The following is a 10550-nucleotide window of genomic DNA, read 5'->3' as shown; positions in this document are numbered from 1 at the left end:
GGGAAAGAATGTAAATTAAGTTACAAAAGAAAAAAAGAAAGTTTCAGGAAAAAAAAATCTATTCAATGATTGCAGTAAGATATATAGCCCTAGCTAGGTGCTACTTTATAGGATGCCTAAAGTTAGACTTGTGTTCATGGAAATGTATATATCAGCTGTGTTTGCTATGAAAATATTTAGATTAATTAAGGTCTTTAGTAATTCAATAAAATGTGGGGGGAAAACAGTATAGAAAACAAACAAAGATACCAGAGACAGTGTGGGAGGAGAGTAGGAGATGGCAGAGAGTAAGAGATAGGGAATCAAGGATGGGGGAAAAAGAAGCAAAACATACAGAAAACAAGAAATGGAAAATTATTTGCTGACAATAACATGTTTGTTGATGTGCTCAATATACAGTGTACTCTGAATGGAAAATCTCATTTTGTATGCTGTAATGATGTACAGTGAATGAATGCAAATAAATTTAAATTAAAAAAACTTTAATAATTTTCTTCAGGATAATTAAAGAAATAATTGTTTTTTAATGAGACATAAAACAGTAAAGTAATTCAAATGTTCTATGTTGGTGATAATCTGACTATCTACAAAAAAAAAAGAGGAAATGTTGGCTGAATTTCCATTTCATTTCAGTAAAAGTTCATGCTTTCCTTATAGTAAAAAATGACCAGAATTAGAATTTCTGAATGTTCATTCTTATATATTATAAAATGGGATAGTTCATCCTTTCAAACTACTACCTATAGTTCATTTTCCATAGAAAACCTACAAAGAATATTATATCAGTTCCAACAACACATTTTTCAGTATGAGTAAAATCTTACTCTAACAAATTTGATTAACAGAAATGTTCTGTTAACTAACAAAGCTATTTCCATGTTTCATGATCACTCAGATTGTAGCATGAATTCTGTGTAGTGATTAGTTCTGAACACAGATGTTCTTTAAAGTCCAAACTGTTTTCCAACAGTCGACATTATATTTGGGGGATTTGTTTTGTTTTGTTTTTGTAACGTTTGAAAGGAAAAACAGAAGATTCATGAGCTCTGGCTTGTTAAAAAATTTTTTTTGTTTAAATTAAGTTGATGCTATCTTCCAATTTCTGACTATTCTCTATGAGTAAAATCTCTCTGAAGTTCCTCCGTATCTCCAGTTCCAACAAGAACATTGTTCTGTGTAGGTATTGGAGGCTTAACGTGGCAGCAGCCTCCCACAGCATCGCTGGCTGGATGGCTTTTGAGAGTCTGAAAGTCTTGGATGCAGGAAAAAATGGGGGTGCAAAAGTCTCCTAGGAAGAGAACTTTTGGGGTAAGAGATGCCTTTTGGTGTGAAAAATGCTGCCTACTTTAGCATTTGAAATAAACTCTTAGAATTCAATATTTCGTAAACATGACTGTGTGTCAGAATCCCAGAGAGGTTTTTGAAAACTCCTAGACTCTCAGAGAATCCCCAGTATGGAGCTCAGGAATCTGTATTTTAAAGGTGTTCCCTTATGAATCTAATATAGACAGACCATGAAAAACCACTAAGCAGATAAACTCTACCTAACAACCCACTCTCAACATTTCTTCATTGGTCATTCATTCAAAAAAACATTTGTTGATTATCTTCATGAAGTTTACATTCTAATGGAGGCAGACAATAACAGGCAAGTAAAGAATATAACTGCTGTGATTTGGTGGTGAACTTTAATTAATAGATTAAGTTTTTTGAGAATTATTTGCTGCAGAAGTGAAGGCTTTGTCTCTTTGATAATGACATCTACTGTCTTTAAATTTAGGCTTTAGAAAAATTTTAAGGCCCCGCAGATGGTGTAATGGTTACATCCCTGGACTCTCACATAGTCAACTGCTGTTCAAGTCCCTGACCTGGTGGCTTAAAACTCATGCTGTGTGGCTGTGTGTGTATGTCCAAGATCCTGAAAAGAGAATGGAAGGAAAAGGACTGCAATGAGGCCATCCATCCTGGGGGATGATTTCTTACTTTCTGTCTCTCTGTCTCTCTGTTTCTTCAGAGAGTGCATGTGCCCTATAGCTAAAATCTCTCAAAAAAAAAAAAAAGAAAAGAAAAAAAGAAAGGAAGAAAGAAAAGAAAGAAGACAAAAGAAAAGAAAAAGGACTATATGGTGAGATTTTCTTTTAAAAATTGTCAGAGGGCGCATGTGCTTGCTGGTCAGGGTAGGAGGAAGTACCCCCAATGGGGTATGGTCACACTGCAACCCCCTCATCTCCATTTCTCCATCCTGTTGGGATTGTGGGAACACACACACACATCCAGCATGATTTTTTTTTTTTTTGAGAGATGTTTTTGCTATAGGGCACGTGAGCTCACCAGACAGACGGAGAGAGACAGAAAGCGAGAAGTCACCCCCCGGGGGTATGGCCACGCCACAATCCCTTCTCCATTCTCCTCTCGGGATCTTGGGCACACATGCACACGCACCCGGCATGAGTTTAAGCCACCAGGTCTGGAACTCAAACCGTGGTCGACTACGTGGGAGTCCAGCGACATAGCCATTATGTTAACTGCTGGTCCCCAGCATGTTTTTTAAGCTGCTAGCATCAGGTTTCAAACTGTGGTTGGCCATGTGGGATCCAGCTCTCTTAAACACCAGGCAACAGGGCCAATCCATCAAAGTTTTGTGTCATTTTTGCAGATATTGGTACTTAGTACTTTATCAGTCTGGGTCTTTTCAGTAATTTGACAGGAAAGGTTTAATTTTTAAAAAAGTAAAGAGAATGAACTCAAAAGAATATACAAATAGCCAATAGTAGGACGAGCTATGACCAACAAGCAGAGACAGAGCCCCCAAGACTCTCTCACCAGCAAGCAGTACTGATAATAGACATTGTTAAAGGCATGACAGTGACTTGTCACATGGCAGAGAAGTCGCTACAGAGCCTAATGGTGGAACTTACTGGATATCTGCCCTGTAGAGTACTGGTCAAAGCTTACCAGGGGAAATGTCTCACCCAAGGCACTCCTTTATAAAACTGCCCAAGGAAGCTGCAGCTTACTGTGCACTGCAGAGGCTGGGCCCTGGGAATGCTGCAAGCACTACAGGATCCAGGAACTGGAGAAAGCTTACACACTGTGGAATTTTGATGCTGAAGACACTGTAAGCTGAAGACTTTTGTGCTACAGGAACCCAGCCAAGCACATCAGAACCAGGAAGCAAATACTTCTTCTGCAGTGTCCCTCTAGCACCCTCTATTCACAAAGCTTCAGTGCCAGCTGGTGAAGAAATCATTTAAAGGGCCCTGATCCATTTTTTAAAGCAATCAAAAAGACAGTATATTAGTAACCATATGTATATACATATTTTTTAGAGGTTTTCTTTTTTTTTTTTTTTTGCTTTTTGTTTGTTTGTTTGTTTGTTTTGCTATGTGGGTGCATGCGCTTGCTGGAAAGACAGAGAAGACAGAGAGACAGAAAGCAAGAAATCACCCCCCAGGAGGGATGGCCACGCCGCAATTCCTTCTCCTCCATTCTCTTCTCGGGATCTTGGGCGCGTATGCACACACGCCCGGCCTGAGTTTTAGCTACCGGGTCCGGGACTCAAACTGCGGTTGACTACATGGGAGTCCAGCGACATAGCCATTATGCTAGCTGCTGGTCCCAGTAACCACATGTATATTAATTCAGTGAGAAATTTAATTTTTTTCTCTGTGATCAAGTCCATACTGAGGTTCCTCTTCATGAGATGGACTATCAAGCGAACCAAGAGCCTTATTTCTTCCTTTTTCTTACCACTTTTGTTGTTCTACCATTTGCCTGTCGGTATGAGAATAATTTCCATTGATTTTATTCTTCTTCATCTTTTTTGTTTCATATTTCATGATGAATTTTTTATCAGAATTTTCTCAGTTATTTAATAAATATAAAGTTGACAAAAGAAAGTACATATATTTCTAAATTAGTAGTCTGTAATTTCTAGCTAGTTTTATTGAAACATTCCAAAATGACTCTCCAAACTGTAGTAAAAGTGGTATATTCCTAACTCAATTTTCCTTACTGGATTCTGAAAATACTCCTTATCATTCCAATGCCATCCAACATTGGAGAAAGTCTAACAGATGGGAAATCTAAGTAGAAGGTGGCATGGAGGTTAAGGTAGCTGGATTCTACATGCTGATTTCATGGTTCAAGTCCCAGACCCATCAGCTTGAAAATCACACTGGGAGCATATGCATTCATGACCAAAATCCTGACAGGAGAATGGAGGAGAAGGGTCTGTGACATTGCCATCTCCTCATCTCTCTCTGTCTTTCTCTCTGGTGAGCACACATGTCCTATAGAAAGACTTTTTAAAAAATCTTACTCCTGCAAATTTTAGAGTAACAAATGATTGTACAGAAATATGTTGCTATGAAAAATGATACAGTCATTTAGTTTGTCTCTTTGATAATGACATCTACTGTCTTTAAATTTAGGCTTTAGAAAAATTTTAAGGCCCCGCAGATGGTGTAATGGTTACATCCCTGGACTCTCACATAGTCAACTGCTGTTCAAGTCCCTGACCTGGTGGCTTAAAACTCATGCTGTGTGGCTGTGTGTGTATGTCCAAGATCCTGAAAAGAGAATGGAAGGAAAAGGACTGCAATGAGGCCATCCATCCTGGGGGATGATTTCTTACTTTCTGTCTCTCTGTCTCTCTGTTTCTTCAGAGAGTGCATGTGCCCTATAGCTAAAATCTCTCAAAAAAAAAAAAAAGAAAAGAAAAAAAGAAAGGAAGAAAGAAAAGAAAGAAGACAAAAGAAAAGAAAAAGGACTATATGGTGAGATTTTCTTTTAAAAATTGTCAGAGGGCGCATGTGCTTGCTGGTCAGGGTAGGAGGAAGTACCCCCAATGGGGTATGGTCACACTGCAACCCCCTCATCTCCATTTCTCCATCCTGTTGGGATTGTGGGAACACACACACACATCCAGCATGATTTTTTTTTTTTTTGAGAGATGTTTTTGCTATAGGGCACGTGAGCTCACCAGACAGACGGAGAGAGACAGAAAGCGAGAAGTCACCCCCCGGGGGTATGGCCACGCCACAATCCCTTCTCCATTCTCCTCTCGGGATCTTGGGCACACATGCACACGCACCCGGCATGAGTTTAAGCCACCAGGTCTGGAACTCAAACCGTGGTCGACTACGTGGGAGTCCAGCGACATAGCCATTATGTTAACTGCTGGTCCCCAGCATGTTTTTTAAGCTGCTAGCATCAGGTTTCAAACTGTGGTTGGCCATGTGGGATCCAGCTCTCTTAAACACCAGGCAACAGGGCCAATCCATCAAAGTTTTGTGTCATTTTTGCAGATATTGGTACTTAGTACTTTATCAGTCTGGGTCTTTTCAGTAATTTGACAGGAAAGGTTTAATTTTTAAAAAAGTAAAGAGAATGAACTCAAAAGAATATACAAATAGCCAATAGTAGGACGAGCTATGACCAACAAGCAGAGACAGAGCCCCCAAGACTCTCTCACCAGCAAGCAGTACTGATAATAGACATTGTTAAAGGCATGACAGTGACTTGTCACATGGCAGAGAAGTCGCTACAGAGCCTAATGGTGGAACTTACTGGATATCTGCCCTGTAGAGTACTGGTCAAAGCTTACCAGGGGAAATGTCTCACCCAAGGCACTCCTTTATAAAACTGCCCAAGGAAGCTGCAGCTTACTGTGCACTGCAGAGGCTGGGCCCTGGGAATGCTGCAAGCACTACAGGATCCAGGAACTGGAGAAAGCTTACACACTGTGGAATTTTGATGCTGAAGACACTGTAAGCTGAAGACTTTTGTGCTACAGGAACCCAGCCAAGCACATCAGAACCAGGAAGCAAATACTTCTTCTGCAGTGTCCCTCTAGCACCCTCTATTCACAAAGCTTCAGTGCCAGCTGGTGAAGAAATCATTTAAAGGGCCCTGATCCATTTTTTAAAGCAATCAAAAAGACAGTATATTAGTAACCATATGTATATACATATTTTTTAGAGGTTTTCTTTTTTTTTTTTTTTTGCTTTTTGTTTGTTTGTTTGTTTGTTTTGCTATGTGGGTGCATGCGCTTGCTGGAAAGACAGAGAAGACAGAGAGACAGAAAGCAAGAAATCACCCCCCAGGAGGGATGGCCACGCCGCAATTCCTTCTCCTCCATTCTCTTCTCGGGATCTTGGGCGCGTATGCACACACGCCCGGCCTGAGTTTTAGCTACCGGGTCCGGGACTCAAACTGCGGTTGACTACATGGGAGTCCAGCGACATAGCCATTATGCTAGCTGCTGGTCCCAGTAACCACATGTATATTAATTCAGTGAGAAATTTAATTTTTTTCTCTGTGATCAAGTCCATACTGAGGTTCCTCTTCATGAGATGGACTATCAAGCGAACCAAGAGCCTTATTTCTTCCTTTTTCTTACCACTTTTGTTGTTCTACCATTTGCCTGTCGGTATGAGAATAATTTCCATTGATTTTATTCTTCTTCATCTTTTTTGTTTCATATTTCATGATGAATTTTTTATCAGAATTTTCTCAGTTATTTAATAAATATAAAGTTGACAAAAGAAAGTACATATATTTCTAAATTAGTAGTCTGTAATTTCTAGCTAGTTTTATTGAAACATTCCAAAATGACTCTCCAAACTGTAGTAAAAGTGGTATATTCCTAACTCAATTTTCCTTACTGGATTCTGAAAATACTCCTTATCATTCCAATGCCATCCAACATTGGAGAAAGTCTAACAGATGGGAAATCTAAGTAGAAGGTGGCATGGAGGTTAAGGTAGCTGGATTCTACATGCTGATTTCATGGTTCAAGTCCCAGACCCATCAGCTTGAAAATCACACTGGGAGCATATGCATTCATGACCAAAATCCTGACAGGAGAATGGAGGAGAAGGGTCTGTGACATTGCCATCTCCTCATCTCTCTCTGTCTTTCTCTCTGGTGAGCACACATGTCCTATAGAAAGACTTTTTAAAAAATCTTACTCCTGCAAATTTTAGAGTAACAAATGATTGTACAGAAATATGTTGCTATGAAAAATGATACAGTCATTTAGTATCATAACCTGACCACTCCTGGTTCATTCCTTTCATCATCATACTAAACTCTCTGGTTCACTCTGTACCCTTTGTACACCATTACAAGTCCATACTGAGACCAAACGAAAAGTGATCTTGGATATTTACCCAGGCATCTAGGCCTGCTCCTCATTGTTCCTTAGTTCATGGCCTTCTGAATGCCTTGATTCCTATTCCACATCTTGTCTTAGTCCCTGTTCTTAGCTAATCTAGAAATTTCTCAGAATTCAAACATCAGGCAGGGATTGTAACTGAGAGAAACTGCTCTATTAAGAAAGAGAGGATTATGAAGATGAGGAGATGACACGTCCTATTAAAACAAAACCGATGCTATCATACAGAAATACTGGTCCAGTCTAATGACCTCATTTTTCAAGAGAAAGTTGAATGTGGACTTTTATGAGCAATCTCCCAAATATTATAAATTGGCAATTAAAACATACTTAAAGCATTATGGCTCAAACAATTTTCTTTTCAAGTGTATCTGATATCTGGCAGATCTTTCAACCAAACGAAAGTGATCATTTTCTACCCTGCCCTCTTTTAGTCACATCATCTTGTTTTGTTATAATGAAAGCACTTGTTACGTCCTGACATTTATTTATTACCTGACCACCAGCTTCCACAGCAATGAAAGCTCCATAAATAGGAATCTTGTATAAATTTCTGTGGCTATATTCCTAACACCTAGAGCTTACTATATACTCAACATGTTTGTTGGATGAATGAATGACTAGGATTTAATATTTTGAACTGGTCATCTTTGTTTCATTTCAATATGAGTTTAAGTGTACTTATTCTTTTCAGTTCTAGTAATAATCCCAAGTGATCTTCCTTCTGTTCAGGCCCCAAACTGAAATGACGAATAAGCAAACATCGTCACTTTCATATCTACCTCAACAAGCTACATTTTTAATGTAAAAGCATTGTAAACCAAGAAGTTTAACTTTACATTTCAATTGAATTAAATTTCATTAAAAACTTTTACTTATGACCCAGCCAGTTGTTTGGCAATTAAGGCAACTGGATCCCATATGGCCAACTGTGCAGTTCAAGTCCCAGACCTGGCACTTGAGAAACATGCCAGGCCCATCTGTGCATGTCCAAAATCCCAAAAGCAGGGAGAAAAGGAGGAGAAGGATTGCAACATGACCATTCTTCATGAGGAGTGATTTCTTACTTTCCTTCTTTCTTCAATATCCTATGTGACCCAAGCCCTGTCTACCGTTCTAAACTTATCACTGGTCACATTCCTTTTGCCACCTATGTTTCAGCCATGTTGGTTATCTATTATCTATTATCACATAACAAATTACCCCAAAACTTAGAAAATGAAAACATTTGTTTCTCATAGTTTCTGTAAGTCAGGAAAATATTTCCAAGCCCAGTTAAAATGGGGCTTCTGGGTACCAGCAGATGGTGTAATGGTTAAGTTGCAAGACTCCCATGTAGTAGAACGATGTTCTAGTCCCAGACTCGGAGGCTTAAAACTCATGCTGTGTACATGTGAGTGCCCAAAATCCAAAGAGGAGAATGGAGGAGAAGGGATAGCAGTGTGGCCATCCCTCTTGGGAGGTGATTTCTCACTTTTTATCACTCCATCTCTCTGGTGAGCACATGCGCCCTATAGCAAAAATTTTTCTAAAAAAGAGGAGGGAGGCTTCTGGCTCAAGGTTTCTCACAAAGCTGTAAACTCAGTGTCAGCAATGACTACAGTTTCATCTGAAGGCTCAGTGGGGGCATATGGACTTTGTTACATAGAGGCTGTTGAACTGAAGGCTTCAGTTCTTCCTGATGGCTATCAGCCAGAGGCTTCCCTCAGTTGCTTGCCACATGGACCACTCTATAGAGTAGCTCTTGTTTCATCAGAATGAGTGTGTTTGGGGACTACAAACCCACCTTCTTCTTCAATGATGAGCTAGAACTCATGAGATTCACTATATAGTTGTACTCACACTACAACTTATAAAAGCAATGGAGAAAGGAATACACAGTCAGATCATAAAGGAAAAGGCCCAAGCAAAGACTATAGGAATCCATATGCAGACTTCCTCATGCTGTCACCCCTCATGAAGGATTACAACGATCACACTGCTCTAAGCAACAAAAATGCAGCAAATGTGTGTGTAAAGCTTCTGTCCAGAGAAGCCTATTAAAACTCAGAACCCAAATGTTTTATTGGGGGCTGGGCACACAGGCACCTTCTGCCTAGCACATAGCAAAGTTCCGGATTTCCAGGAGGAAAGCAGCATGAGTCAAATTGTTGCATAATGTAGGCGTAGTGAGCCTCCTTTTCTCACTTCGGGAAAGTGTTATATTAGGGTAGGGAACTATTTACTAGCTATATTTCCAGATGCCACCACAGGCCAAATTTACATACTGGCCTTTCTAAGGTTAGCAGTTTTAGGCCTGCTAGGTTAACTCTTTTCTGCATAGCAAGAAACGGAGAGAGTAAAAAAAGGGCCCAAGACAGAAGCCACCTTATTTATGCAGCCTCATATTCAGTGGCTTTTCTTCACCTCTGCCACATTCTATTCTAGTTACTAAATCTAGTCCACACTTAGGGAAAAAGACTTTCACAAAGGTATGGATACTAGTAGTCAGAGATCATTGGGATCCATCGTATTATAGGTGGTCTACAACAATGGTCTAGTTTTTGTTCCTCTAATGCCACCCCAAATTATTTCTGCCTTAGAGCCTTTGCATGTCATATTTTCCCTGCCTGGTACGTTTTTCCCTTACTTCATTCAGGTTTCAGGTTACACATCATCTCTCATAAGATGGTTCCTCTGATCATCCAATTTAAAATAGCACACACCCCTTCCAAACATATTTCATCCCCTTGTCCTCTGTTTTTCATTGTAAAAATTATCATTGTCTGCAATTAAATATTTACTTGTTGACATAGTCGTTCAAATTACATGACAGCAACAATATTGTCTGCTTTTTCCACTGTTTATAGAAAGACATAACAGTAGCTGACATATAGTAAACACTTAATATTCACTCAGCATTCCAAAATATCCAAAGGCTACATTTCTTAGTAAAAATTAATATAGTTTATATATCCATCTCATATGAGTTTATTTAGTCTGAGTTTACCTCCAAGAGAGTGATTACCTTAGGCTAATATGGAATACTCAGTTCGTAGGCCTCTAGAGCTAAGGACCAAAGCTTCCTGGACCAAGCTTCCTAACTGAGATAATTCCAACCAGGGTGTTTGCCCAAGCCCCCAGCCATGCTCCTAAGGTGCCATTCTGTTTTATCAATAAGCTCTCCAGGCCCGTGGCACAGTCAATAGCAAACTAAAACAGCAGTGCTGAAAGTCAAATGACTGAGATTTCATATCCCAGGGTTGGCCTGAAAACACTCCAAATACAAGCATGCCTGCCCACGATCCGGAAGAGCTAGAGGGCTAGAGAAAGAGGACTGAAGTGTGACAGGACCTGTTGACTGTCTCTCTCACATGTGTGTATCATGAAT

This window comes from Tupaia chinensis, unplaced genomic scaffold (genome assembly GCF_000334495.1).
Source record: "Tupaia chinensis unplaced genomic scaffold, TupChi_1.0 Scaffold000085_1, whole genome shotgun sequence".
NCBI classification, from domain to species: Eukaryota; Metazoa; Chordata; class Mammalia; order Scandentia; family Tupaiidae; genus Tupaia; species Tupaia belangeri.
The sequence above is the reverse complement of the archived record's forward strand: the minus strand, read 5'-3'. Positions refer to the sequence as shown.